The sequence below is a fragment of the Dromiciops gliroides genome, chromosome 3, assembly GCF_019393635.1.
Source record: "Dromiciops gliroides isolate mDroGli1 chromosome 3, mDroGli1.pri, whole genome shotgun sequence".
NCBI lineage: Eukaryota > Metazoa > Chordata > Mammalia > Microbiotheria > Microbiotheriidae > Dromiciops > Dromiciops gliroides.
In genome coordinates, this window is record NC_057863.1 from 516,987,241 (window position 1) to 517,002,892 (window position 15,652).

A 15,652-nucleotide genomic window follows, 5' to 3' on the forward strand; every position below is an offset into this window, starting at 1 on the left:
TCAGCATATAGTAGATATATTTCTGGAATTTGGAGTATAGAATATCCGAGTTCAAAGCTGGTCTCAGACATTTAGTTGTGTGACTTTGGGCAAGGCAACTTCATCTCTCTCTGCCACAGTTTCCACATCTGAAAAAAATTTATAATATTATCACTTGTTTAGGATTATTGTGAGGATAAAATAAGATATCTGTTCTTTGTCAAACTTAATGTGACATATAAATGCTATGGGTCATTATTATCATTCACTTGCATTAATTCTGCTATTATTATTGATGATTTTGGTGATGGTGGTGGTAGTGGTAGTAGTAGTTGTAGTAGTAGTAATTCTGCAAAGAAGCATAGGAGAAGGATGATAACCAGCAAAGAACAATGCAATGATAATCTAGAGATAAGTGAGTATCAAGGAGAAGAAGGTAATCAAGAGTGTCAAAGGCTGAAGAGAGTCCAAGAAGGATGAACAAACCCTAATTCTAACTTTTTTTTCTTCTTAAGGTAATTAATATGATAGCAAAACCAGGGAGATTTATCTAGCTATTTTCAACACAATAAACTTTTATTAAGGTCCTACTTCATGCCAGGCACTGTGCTAAGTTCTGGGGATATAATTAATAAAAAGAAAGACAATCCCTGCCCTGAATTGATTTATAATTTAAAGAGGGAGACACACAGAAAACCTCAGAAAAACAGAGTAGGGCAAGCTGACAGGGGCATCTTGTTCTATGGATCTAAAATCAGGTAGATCAGCTCATGCAAAGTATAGTTAGCTGAGAATCCATTTTCTGCCCTCTGTGAAGGAAGATATTGGGAGAAGTTTGGTAAACCATACCCCATCCTTCCAATCAGAGTAGAGAGGAGGTTAAGGGACATTGTGAAACTCAAGTATCCTGTCAAGTAACATGTTTGTGAGTTTATAATTGCTGAGCTTATCTTGTTCTGTGTAGTTGAAATTAGTTAGAATAGTAGCTAAAGAATGAAGTATTTAATCCCACAACTATAGTATATAGCCACAAATACAAGAAATACTGATTCTGTAAACAATATGCATTTATTAAATACCTATTATGTGTTAAGTAATGCTTATCATGACCTACCCCTCTTACTTTATATCTTTTTTATTTACTAATTCCTGCCTTCCACAAAAACTCTCTATTAATTATCTCCAATTATTCACATACACCCATCTATATCTACTCTCTCTCTCTCTCAAATCTTGCCTGTACATAGTCCTTTTCTTGTTGCCTTCTCTGTTAGACTGTGAGCTCCTTAAGATCAGGGACTGTCTTTTGACTTTCTTTGTTTCCTCCCACTTGGTATAATGCTAGGCATGTAGTAGGTAGTGGGTGCTTAATAAATATTTACTGAATGATTATCTGGTCCAATTTTTGACACTGATGCATATAAATACACAAATAAAACTGTGCCTGCCCAGAAAGGAGCTTACCATTTTGACATTCAGTGAAACTGGAAATAGACAGACAGACAAATAGATAGAGAGATGGTAAATTAGTAGATAAATAGATGGTGACAAATGGATATGTAGATTATATAGTTACACCCATGTATATGTATAACTGAAAAAATGATACAGCTCCTACTTGTAAGGTTTTCTATCTAATTAATTATTATAACTAAATTGAAGTTACAGCATATCTCAGGAATCTAACAAAGACTTTGCCAATGAATAGATTTACCTTTATTCTACTATTCTTTCTTGGGAATATGGAATCATATTCAGTACAAGTATGTGATATGGAGTACATTTTCTCTCATTAATACATTTACCATACCTCAAGACTGGCCACAGCACTGGAAATCTCTTAATAATAACACCTACTCAGTTGAATTTCAAACCTATGGTCACAAGGCTTTTTTTTTTTTCATTTGTTTCTACACTAATCTTAGCCTTCATTATTTATGCTCAGTAGCCCATTAGAATCTCTCACTGGAACATATCCTCTCTTCATAGATATTGAGTATTTAGTTCTAGTTATACCCTTTCTCAGTCCTGAAACCTGCTAAGCCAGCTTTGTTTATGAATTTTGCAAGCATAAAGCTCTGGATTTGAGTTTTATATTGGCCAATAATCAGGTCCTTAGTTTTATACAAATCACTTCACCTTCTGGGTCCTCTTGTGTAAAATCAAAAAGAGTTGGAGTGGTCATATCCATTTCTAAAATTCTGTGAGTCTTTGCATATCAAAACCTGAAAAAAGGAATTACTAGGTAACAAATTCAGCCTTATACCCCCATTTAATTATTTTCTTTATTATGAAATTAACCAACATCAATTATCTATTTACAATATACAAGGAAGACACACAGCATAACAACTCACTATATTTCCAGTTTTATTAACTTTCCTCTCAATAATCCCTCTATTGTAGGGCATTACCAATTACAGAGTCTATAATCTCTTTGACAAGTCTGGAGTTCATTCACTTTATTAATTAACCGAACACCATTACTTAGGTTTGGAATGTTCTCTCCCATCTTTATCTTCAGAAAGGCAAAATGCAAAACCTATCTCCTCCAGAAAGTCCTCACTTTCATTTCCCACATTAGGAATTATCTGTAACTTAATTTGGCATTTTGTGTTTAACTTGTATTCTGGTTCCATTTATTGACTAGAATGATGGAACTTATATGATGAAATAAACAGAATATTCAGATTCAGGGAATATTATATACCCACTCCTCAGGGATAGGTTGTTTTCTGGTTTTATTTATTTCTTTTTCTTTCTTTTAGCTCTACCCCTTCATACAGTGCCAAGGATTTAAAATACTAAGCATTTAATAAATGCTTGTCAATTGATTGTTGTGCATGTTTGAATCATAGCTCTGCTACACACTACTTGTATGTAAAGGCAGCATGGGATAGAGTGCCACACTAGAGTTTAGTAAAACCTGGTTTTAAATCCTGATTCTGGCACTTTATACACACACACATGTATATGTGTGTGTATGTTTACATATGTATGTGTGTGTGTGTACATATATACATATAAAATCTGGGGTAAGTACTTTAATACCTATGTGCTTTTGACAGTTCTCCAGGACTGGTCTTTCCCATTAGAATATAAGATCCTTGAGTACAGGAACCATATCATGTTTTTCTTTGTATCCTCAGGTATTACTATAATTCCTTTAAAATTGTTGTTTAGGACTTTCAGTCCTACCCAACTCTTCATGACCACATTTGATATTTTCTTGTAAGATACTACGGTCACTTGCCATTTTCATCTCTTGCTCATTTTATAAATGAGAAAACTAAGGCAAACAAGATTAAGTGATTTGCACAGAGTCACACAGCTAGTAAGCATCTATAGTCATATTTGAACTCAGGTCTACCTGACTCCAGGCATTGCACTCTATCCTTTATCCACTGTGCCACCCAGCTTCCCTGCTTTTCACATAGTAACAATTCTAAATGCTTACTAGATGATTGATTCATCCATTCAATTCATCATTGTGGGGATATGATGTGCATTAGTAGAAAGAGTTTACACATAGGGATTTCCCATATTGAACAAATCATAGATCTTTTAAGAATATGCATTCCTCCTATGTATTTATGTAAGTCTTCTAACTTCTGTGGGACTTCATTCCCTCATGTGTAATAAACTGAGGGTGTTATAATAAATAATCTATAATTATTACATCTTTTTATAATCTTTTGACCCTTTGATTCTATGATACTACTACGTCTGTGCATGTATCCTATTATCAATTTATATATCAATTTTCACAATGTTAGAACCTATGCTGTACAGATCCTTACAGACCTGCTTAGCATATAGCATGGTGCTTCATATAGAATAGATGACTGACAACTGATTCATTGAAAGAATAAAATGATATTTCTATTTGAGAATGGTGCTTGAATTCAGAAATAGTGGGGACTTATAAAATGGATTATTATATTCAGTTTCCCCCCAATTCTCCTAGAAGCTCTTGAAAAAAAATCAAGATTTTTATAAAACCTGTCATGTTCCAACAGTAGAAAACATACATTGCTGAATCTCAAAGTAAATTGAATTAAAAAGGGAGCAACTTAGAGATTTTTGTATGATCTCACTTGGTTCAGAGTTGAAAAGCTATTATAATGATACCATTTCAAAAACACCGGGGGCATGTTCTGGGAAGCAAGATACCAATTAGTTTAACATTATGTTATGGTCAAAGTCTTGGCAAGTATTTTAAGTACTCAACTTGGGAAATATTTGGAAAGCCATGATTTGAATGAAGCTAGTGTTTCCTGCTTCAAAATATTAAAAATGGACTAACCTTGTTAACTCTTTAAATATTTTTGAAGCTCTGACTGCCCCAGAATTTCCAAATTATTATTTTCCTAGAAAGTGGCAAATAATGCTTATCAGAGGCAAGTTCTAAGGTAAGAATATGGGGGGGGGGGTTGTGTATGTAGTACATCAATTGAGAAGGGGTGGGTGGGAAAGGAATAAGCTTTAATATACCACATTCTATGTGCCAGGCACTATGTGAAGTGGGGTTTTTTTACAAATATTAACTCATCTGATTCTCACAACATCCCTGAAAGGTAGGTGTTGTCACTGTCCCTAAATTATAATTAAGGAAACTGAAGTAAAAAGAGATTAATTGACTTGCCTAGGGTCAAACAGCTTGTGTCTGAGGCCAAATTTGAACTTGGGTTTTTCTGACAGTGTTTAATCCACTATGCTACTAACTGTCACTATATACAATTTAATATTTAGGAATTATATATTTTTAAGAGTTTGCTTTCTCTTTGAATATATTTGAATAATTTTTTTCTTTGTATATTTCAAATGATGCCTTGGGTCAAATATCAGGTGACAAAACACGGTGCAAATGCGGTAAAAAAATGTATTTTTTATTTCCTTAATTTGGTATACAGACGTAAGAATACACACATATGTATTACAAATACATATGTACATATATAGTAGAAAAAAGTGAAAGTAAGGTGAAGATAAACTTGCTATTTGCTTAATGTGTTAAATAGATATGTAGATATGTATGTATAAGTGATATATTGTGTGTACTATACAGTATGCATATATTGAAATGTAATGTAAACATACACACCTACAACTGTTTATATAAGTGTATAATATACACACGAATACATATAATTGTGCATATATGTCACATGTATTTTCACAGTTACTACCTGGTATATGCATATATACTCTATAGTATATGCAATATATATTATATGCCTACTATACAAATGAAAGAAATATAAAATCAAATTTGACCTAATTTTCACTCTTTTGCTATCTGACATGGCACTAGAAATTGGTTGTGTCATGTGAATAAAACTACATAGTATATATTAATATGGCATATATATCACACAGTATAGATAATATTTATAAGCATACATCAATTATGTATAATGTAAAACATCATATATATGTATGTGTGTGTTTATACCTTTGGCTATACATCTATAATATGCATATATGGATATACACACATAAATAAATACATACATATATGTACATTTACTTATATGTATGTGTACATATCCATTTATGGGTATAAATATTATCTGCAACAAAATATCATTTACTTAAGCTTTCTAGTCTCATCATTATATTTTATCATAGATAATTATCACATATGTCAATAGTTGTACATACCTTTCTAATAAACCTTTTGTAGAAAAAAAAATTAGGAAGTATATATAGTACAATGGTTTGTGATTTTTTTTGCAACCATTCAGTATTCTTGCTTAATTGGTGACAAACCATCATCATAGCAAGGAGGCCAAAAGAAACTAGAAACAACTTTAACCCAGCAATCACTAGATAGCTTTGCCAAGTAGATAAATATAATTGCCAACAGTACCACTAATTTAGAATATATTCACTGATATTTTTATATCACTTTCAGCTTTGCCTGACCCTTTGTGATAACAGTTGAGATTTTCTTGGTAAAGATACCGGAGAGGTTTACCATTTTCTTCTCCAATTCATTTTACAGATGGGGAAACTGAGGCAAACAGTGTTATGTGCCTTTTCCAGGGTCACATATCTACATCTCTGAGACTATATATTTGTTTTTTGTTTTTGTTTTTCGGTGAGGCAATTGGGGTTAAGTGACTTGCCCAAGGTCACAGAGCTTGTAAATGTTAAGTGTTTGATGGTGAATTTGAACTCAGGTCCTCCTGACTCCAGGGCTGGTGCTCTATCCACTGCACCACGTAGTTGCCCCTCTGAGACTGTATTTTAACTCAGAAAGATGAGCCTTCCTGACTCCAGGCATAGCATTCTATCTACTGCATTACCTGGCTTCCTTAAACCACATAAAGCATCCTTGACTCCTCTTTCCTTTACACATCATCTATAATTAATTTTTATCCTAATAATTTTTTGTCTTAGAACATCTCTACACCAATTCAGGAAATCATAATTTCTTATATGGATTATTACAATAACCTTTTAATTTGTTTTTCAAGATCCAGTGTCTTCTCACTCTAATTCAGTCTCCATACAGCTCATATTCCTTCAATTTAGATATTGCCATGCCACTCCTTTGCTAGACAATATTTAATTCCTTCCTATTGACTCTAGGATAAAATATAAACTCCTTAGTCCAGTATTTAAATGTGTCTGCCATCTGGGTCCCTCTTACCTTTCCAATCTTATTTCAGATTATGTTTTTCCATATACTCTCCATGTTAAACATGCCTATTAGTTGTTTTCCGTACATAAAGTTCCATCTCCTAATATGTGCAAGTTATTCATAATATCTGAAATATATTAACTTCTTAGCTCTTTCCTGTAGAATCCTTAGCTTTATTCAAAGCACATAAGGTAGCACCTTACACATAGGCATTTCCAGGTACAATGACTTATTAACACTCTTTCTATCTTGGAATGACTCTGTATCTATATCTATATCTATATCTATATCTATATCTATATCTATATCTATATCTATATCTATATCTATATCTATATCTATATCTATATCTATATCTATATCTATATCTATATCTATATCTATATCTATATCTATATCTATATTTATAATTTCGTACTTAGCCTATACATAGCTTTTTGTACATAATTGTATCCATGTTGTCTTCTCCATTAAGTTGTGAAAGTCTTGATAGGAAGAATAGTCTTTTGTATCTTCTCCAGAACTTGACACAATGCCTGGAATATATAGATGTTCAATAAATGCTTATTGACTGACTGACCCATGTGAGCTTTAAAGATCTATACCTCAGCCCTCATAATGGTGAATTAGAGCACCAGAACTTAGCTACATTTGCCCATCAGGACTCTAGGCATAACCCAGAGATAATGCAAATGATTCTCTAATTCCATCATTGGCTAAAGCCTCTGCCAGCATAATTCCACCAGTATTTTCATATAAGAATAATTTTGTCAGCCAAACTTAATTAGCTTTTATAAAGGGATAATTACTAAGATGAAATAGCAGAAAATGTTGTTACAAGATATACCTCCAAAATTCTGTGATACACTTTCTCACAATTGTGTCATGGGGGAAGTGTTCTCAAGCTTAGATAACAAATGTGACAAAATGATAACCTGGTTTCCTGGTTCCTGGTTTCAGAAAGTTTTTCCCCCTCTCATTTCTATCTTACTCAAGAATTTCCCCTTAAGTATGATGAAACCATCTGCCCTGCAATCCACTGATTGGGAACATGACTAGGATATACATGGGAAAAGGAAATCTAAAATACTCTGCATTTTTCAAAACTTTCAGGGTCAAAGAGTCAATTAGTCTTCCTGCCCCATTCATTGGCTTGACTATAAATATTCAGTTGTATGAAATGAAATGAAATGAGGCAAGGTTTTGGTGATGGGCACACACTGTCACAATTTCCTAATTGAGAAGACCTTTTTCTACCCAACATCATTCACCTAATCTTATTCACCTTCTGAAAAATAGAAAAACTGATGTCATTATGCATTTGATTAAGTCATTCCATCCAAGTAAGACAGAATTCAAAATTTAAGTGTGAATTAAAAATAATATTTGAAACATGTTAATGCTCTAATTCACTTTTTAATACAAATCTCAATTTAATTGTATAATTAGTTCATGGCTACCTTCACCTAAAAGCTGAATGATCTCTAAAAGACTGTGGCTAAAAAGCTTCTTTCTTGTAATATAACTCTATATTTTATACTTGCTAAAAGGGTGATAAAAAGGAGTACTTAAGTTAATTTTCATTTATCAGTAATTTATACATGCAACCTGTTAGAGATAAAACTTTCTGATAGCTACCATAAAAGTTGAATTAGTAACAGATAGCACTACCCTAATGCTCACAATTCAATATATTTCCTTAATTGGATACTACTGCACCAGCAGACATTTTGAAATACATGGAATTCAAATTAAGTTGGCAAATTTTCAGAATCAGCTCTATCGATGGAATGTTAGAGATCAGCAATTTGTATAAAAGATAAATTCTAAACTTACCAAATACAGCACAAGTGTAGGGAGAAAAAGGTATTTTACCAAGTTCCCATTTAATAATCATGAGGTTTTTAACATTTATCTTCCCAGCATGAATAATAAACGATTATTTTGGACAGAGCCTGTCTCTCTTGTAGAATAAAATTGGCTCAGAAATCCAAATTGGAATATTGATATTTTTTAAACTGACTGTGAATAATATTCTGCCTATATCAATTATGAATAGCATGCAACTGACTTCTTTCCATATGTTTATTTACAAATTTAATTTCATAATACCTATTAGGTACCATCTTAATTCATTTGATCTAGATGTGATGCAGTTCTTGGGTGGTAAAAGGCTTTTGAGCCTTAACGCTTCATTATACTACCTAAGGCATGATGATAATCAGTCCAAAACATACTGCCTGTTATCCCATTATTACCTAATAATTAGCCTGAATCTTCTGGCTAAAGCCATCATTTATGTCACATAGTAGCAGTGGGTTAATTATAGAATTCAAATTGATCACCATGGAAGTTAAATGTGATGTCACTAACAATGCACCCTCTCTCAATTTACTGGGCTATATGTCAGGGGGTTAAGAAAGCAGGACAGAGAAAATGGAGTGTAAAAGAAATAATTTTCTTTGATCATTATGACAACTGTACTTCCCTTTCAACATCTCTTCACTGGATTTCCTGTGGCCCTCAAGATAAGGTCACAAAATATATTTTAAATACATATTATCCTACATTCAAAAACAAAAACAAAAAAACCCACTAATTTCATTTCTCCTTTTATTTTTTCCTCTATTTCACTTCACTATTATAAAGCAGTCTTTTGTTCAACTTTTCAATTAAATTAATTAAAATGATAATAACTATCATTTATGCAATACTTTAAGGTTTGCTAAAAGCTTTACAAATATTGTCTTATTTAATCTGCACAATAATTTTGGTAGGTAAATACTATCATCTCAACTTTCTAGATGATGAAACTGAGGCAGACAGAAGTTAAATGACATATCTAGTGTCTGAGATTAGATTTGAGCCTGGCTCTTGCTGATTCCCAGTCTAGCAGTCTATCAACTGTTCTACCTAGCAGCCAGAGTAGATGATTATTAAATATCTATTAGGTTCTTTGAAATCATGAAGGCCTGGAGTTAGCTAGGGCGGAACCAAGATGGAGGAGGAAAGGCTCCCAAACTCATGACATGATTGCTCCAAAAAACATTCAAATAATGCCATAGGAAAATGCCCAGAGCAGCAAAACTCATAGAAGAATGTGCTAAAATCATCTTCTAACCAAGAACAGCTTGGAAGGTTAGAAGGAGGGAGTTGCTGTGCTGATACAGGAGTTGAGCCCAACCAAACATTCACCCTGACAAAGATCCAGTCCCAGAAAGGCCTCACCAGAGAAGCAGACCCCCAGAGCCTCTGAATCAGCTGAAGAGCCAGTGTTGTCTGGAACTAAGCTCACAGTCTGGTGAGTGGGCTGAGCCCTGGGCAGGGGGAAGACTACAGGAGTTTACTCGAGTGCTAAGGCAGAACTTGGATTTTACACCCCTGCTGAGAACCAGGAGGTAGGCTTGAGTAGCAGTGGCCCAGGTGGGTGAGGGGCACAGGCTCATCAGAGCTAACAACCACAACACACAAAGCTGGTTGATTAGCAAGTTGGTCTGAGGTCATCTAGGACCAGAAAACAGGCCAAATGAGTGAAGAACCTGATCCTCCTTAAATCATACCACCTGGGACTTCTGAAGCTTGGGATACTGCAGCCTGGAAACAGTGCCCCACTTTAAGGAGCTAAAAGTCTAGTAAAAGAAAGGCAAGATGAGCCTACAGAGAAAGGTTAGGACAATAGAAAGTTTCTTCAGTAACAAGGAAGGCCAAGGGGAACCCTCAGAGGAAGATGTCAACATCAGGGCACCTATATCTAAAGCTTCCAAGAAAAATATGAATTGGTCTCAGGCCATAGAGGTGCTCAAAAAGGGCTTTGAAGATAAAGTTAGAGAGATAGAAGAAAAAATGGAAAGAGAAATGAGGATCATGCAGGAAAGACATGAGAAAAAACGTCAACAGCTTGAAAAGTCAAATTGGTCAAATGGAAAAAGAGGTACAAAAGCTCTCTGATGAAAATAATTGCCTAAGAATTAGGATTGAACAAATGGAAGCCAGTGACTTTATGAGAAACCAAGACACAGTAAAGCAAATCCAAATGAATAAAAAATAGAGGGCAATGTGAAATATCTTCTGGGAAAAACTGCTGACCTGGAAAATAGATCCAGGAGAGATAATTTGAAAATTATTGGTCTACCTGAAAACCGTGATCAAGGAAGGAGCTTAGACAACATCTTCCAAGGTTTTCTCAGGGAAAATTGCCCTGAAATTCTAGAAGAAGAAGCTAAAATAGAAATTGAAAGAATCCACCAATCACCTCCAAAAAGAGATCTCAAAAGGAAAACTCCTAGGAATATTATAGCCAAATTCCAGAGTTCTCAGGTCAAGGAGAAAATATTGCAAGCTGCTAAAAAGAAAGAATTCAAGTACTGTGGAGCCCCAGTCAGGATAGCACAAGATCTAGCAGCTTCTACATTAAAGGACCGGAGGGCATGGGATATGATATTCCAAAGAGCAAAGGAAATGGGATTACAACCAAGAATCACCTACCAAGCAAAACTCATCATAATCTTTCAGCAGAAAAAAATGGGACTTTAATGAAAAAAGAAGACTTTCAGATATTTGTGATGAAAAGACCTGAACTGAATGGCAAATTTGACTTTCAAATACAAGACCCTAGAGAACTGTAAAAAAATTGGAGCTGGGAGACATACCTGGGGTCATACAACAGGTGATTATCTTATGTCTGAGGCCAGGTTTTGGCTGGGATACCCCTGGGTCCAGGAATGATGCTTTGATCACTGTGTCACTTAGTTAGGTAATGACTTCTTTAGGGTTAAATTGAGCGGTGAAGAGAATTCACTGGGGGAGGGGGAAGGGCAGAGGTGAAATCATCCATGAAAGAAACAGGAAAAGGCTTATGGAGTGGGGGAAGAGATGGGAGAGGAACAGGGCAGTAAATGAATTTTATACTCATCGGAAAAGGCTCAAAGACCTTAAACTCATCAGAGCTGCCTCTATGAGGGACTACCAGACACACCCAACTAGGTGGAGTAATTTATTTAATCTGGGCAGTAAATGAGCCTAACACTCATCAGAATTGGCTCAAAGACCTCAATTTCATTAGAATTGGCTCAAGGAGGGAATAATGTACACACTCAATTGGGTGGAGTAATCTCTCTAACCCTGCAGGAAAATAGGAGGGGAAGGGGATAAAGAGAGTGGGGCAAAAGAAGGAAGGGCAGAGTGAGGAAGGGGAAAGACAGAAGAAAATCCCTTTTGAAGAGTGATAGGATGAAAGAAGATTGATAATAGAATAAATATCATGGGGAAGAGAATAGAATGGAAGGGAAACAGTATGCAATAGTAATCATGAAAAAGAGAAAAGGGGGAAATTGTACAAAAAAAAATATTTATAGCAACTCTTGGTGGAGGCTTAGAATTGAGAAAAAAGGGAATGTCCATCAATTGAGGAATGATGGAAAAAGCTGTGCTATATGATTGCAGTGGAATGGTCTTGTGCTACAGGAAATGACAAACAGAATGATCCCCGATAAACCTGGAAAGACTAATGAACATCAATGTGTGGTGAAGTGAGCAGAGCTGGGAGGACATTGTGCATAGTGACAGCAGTATTGTTCAATAAGCAATTGTGAATGACTTAACTACTCTCAGCAATACAATGATCCAAGACAATTCCAAGGAACTAATGAGGAAGCTTACTATGCACCCATATAGATTATTTTTCTGTATCTTTTTTGTGAGACCTGGATCTTCTGCCCATATTCAACTCCTTAAAATTGAAAAAAAATCAAGAATCCCCAAAGTACTTCATGATTAATACATATTCTTACCATTCATATTAAAATTGATTCAACTGAGGCAGAACTAATATGGCAGAAGAAAGGCAGTGACACCTGTGCTTTCCTAAAATCTCTGCAAATACCTTTAAATAGTCCATAAGGCAATTCCTGGGGCAGCAGAACCCACAAAAGGACAAAGTGAAATAATTTTCCAGCCAAAAACAATTTAGAAGGTTAGTAGGAAAGTTCTTTCATAACAGGGGGAGAGTCAATCATAGTCCAGCTCAAGCTGTACCAGTGCAGTCTGGGACCCAGCAAACCGGGAGTTATCCTTGAGAACCACTGATTCATCATCAGAAGTAACTGTTTCTGGAACTCACAGTATATAAACAGTAAAGGGTCTGTCAACTGATCAGAGGAAGATAATAAGGGTCTTGGCTGTCACTGAGGCAGGACTGTATTGATTGCCAATACTAAGATCCAGGTCAAAGTCCTGGGAGGCAGTCTCAATTTGGGGAGAAGCAGTAGCATACCAGATCTTGAGACCACTGTGGAGTAGGGAACCTCCTCAACATTCCAGGGCAGAAAAGAGGACTTATGGTTGCTCACAGTGGAGAGCATAGGCCAGGAAAGTAAAGACACCTTTGCTTAAATCATATCACCTTGGAGGAACTAAAAGCTTACACACCCCTAGAAGTATCTCTGAAACGATCTGCATAAAATCCTTGAAGCCTAGGAAAATGTACCATCCACCTTGGAAGCAGAGACTTACTTTAACAGAGAGTTAAAATTAAGAAGTAGACTGGAAAAATTAAGAAACAAAAAAGATATGAACAAAGTTACTACATAAAAGAAGATCAAAACACACACTCAGAAGATACATAGCAAAGTCAAAGCTCCTACATACAAAGCCTCCAGACTAAATATCAATTTGTCTCAAGCCATGGAATGGCTCAAAATGACTTTGATAATAAAGTAAGAGAGGGAAAAGAAAAATTTGGAAAACAAATGAGAGTGATGCAAGAAATTCCTGAAAAAGAGTTAACAGCTTGGTAAAGGGGACACATACACACACACACGTGTACACACACACAGACTACTGAAGGAAATAACACCTTAAAAACAGATTAGGCAAAATGGTAAAAGTAGTACAAAAAGATAATGGGGGAAGAATGTTTTAAAAAAGCAAGATTGGACAAACAGAAAAAGAGGCATAAAATTCACTGAAGGAAAAAAAAAAATCCAAACCTAAAAAGTAGAATTGGCCAAATGGCCAAATGGAAAAAAAAGGTACAAAAGTTCACTGAAGAAAAATAATCCTTAAAAATTGGAATTCAGGAGGACCTGAGTTCAAATCTGGCCTCAGACACTTGATGCTTACTAGCTTTGTGACTCCTGGTAAGTCATTTAACCCTCATTGCCCTGCAAAAAAGAGAGACAGAGAGAGAGAGAGACAGAGACAGAGAGAAAGACATTGAGACAGAGAGACAGAGAGACAGAGAGACAGAGAGAGACAGAGAGAGAGAGAGAAAGACAGAGAGAAAGACAGAGAGACAGAGACAGAGAGAGACAGAGAGAGAGAAAAGAAAAAGAAAGAAAAGAAAGAAAAAGAAAAATATTAGAATTGAAGGAAGAGCCAAGATGGTGGAGAGAAGCCAGAAAGTGGTTTGAGTTCTCCTGAGTGTCCCTCAAACACAACATTAAATCAAACCTCTAAACAGATTCTGAAACTACAAAACCTACAAAAAGATAGAGATACATGATTTTCCAACCTGAGATAATTTAGAAGGTGTCAGGAAAGGTCTGCCTCACTTGGGCAGAAGGGGAGAGAGGTTCAGCTCAGTGCAACAGGTCTGGGGAGGTCAGTGGGAGGCTTTTAGCCACAGCACAGCAAATGAGGCCACTTGATGCTGACTCAGCAGGCTGATGATGCAGTGGGCCAGTTGTGAGATATACCAGCACCAGCTAAGAGGGTAGGCTTCCATCTGGAGAGCCATCCACAGGACAGGCACAGCCAGACCAAGCCATTGCAGCATAGGGAGCAGGCTCAGGGAGCCAGCCCAAGGAACTGAGGAACCCACAAGCCACAGAAGCCTCTGAGCAGAAAGCCAATGACATGGCCCCTATCCCCCAACACAAGAAGCTTGAAATACTGGCCCCTGTGACACAGGAACAGGGCTTAATTCAAAAATAATAATAATAAAATAAGCCACAATATGAGTAAGAAACAGAAAAGGGCCCTTACAGCTTCTGTCTTGACAGGGAAGAGCAAAACACAAAATCGGATGAAGACAATACTCTCAAAATATCTACGTATGAAGAAGACTGAAGAGGGAAGATGAATTGGTCTCAAAAACAAAAAGTCTTCTTGGAAGACCTCAAAAATGATTTTAAAAATCAAATGAGAGGGAAGCTAGGTGGCACAGTGAATCGGCCCTGGATTCAGGAGGACCTGAGTTCAAATCCAGCCTCGGTTCCTTGACACTTACTAGCCGTGTAACCCTGGGCAAGTCACTTAACCCCAATTGCCTCACCAAAAAAAAAAAAAAAAAGAAAGAAAAAGAAAAAAGAATCAATAGCTTGGAAAAGGGAGCACAAAAATTGAGTCAAGAAAACAATTCCTTAAAAATTACATTTGGCCAAATAGAAAAATGAGGTGCAAAAGCTTGCATATGACCTCAAGGTTTGCAAAAAAAATACATATAATTTTTCATATGATTTCCCACAAAAAGCTTGAGGTAAATTCTATTATTGTTCCCAAAGGAAACAGAGACTGAGAGAATGTTAGCTGACAAATTCAGGTTGACATGGCTAAGTGCTTAAAGAAAATTTACATTTAAATTTTGCTTTTCCTGACATGAATTTTTTTGTTCTAAACTTTATAACATCTGCATGAACATACACATGCACGCACACACACACACACACACACACACACACACAAAATCAATAATGAATGAAGGGTAGTTTTGGAAATTATATCATTAAACTCAGATAATAAGGAAAGGAATCATGTAGAAAGTGACATTTATTCAACATAGTCAGCTTCAAACAAATCACATTTTATTTGTGAAGAAATAAATTACACGAGTAAGGGGCAAGGTTGATAGAAGGCCCTATGGATAGAGCCCTGTGTCTAAAGTCAGGAAGACTCACCTTCAAGAATTCAAATCTTGCCTCAGACATTTACTATCATTGTGACCCTGCACAAGTCATTTAACCCTGTTTGACTCAGTTTCTCCACCTGTAAAATTAGCTGGAGAAAGAAATGATGAACCACCCCACT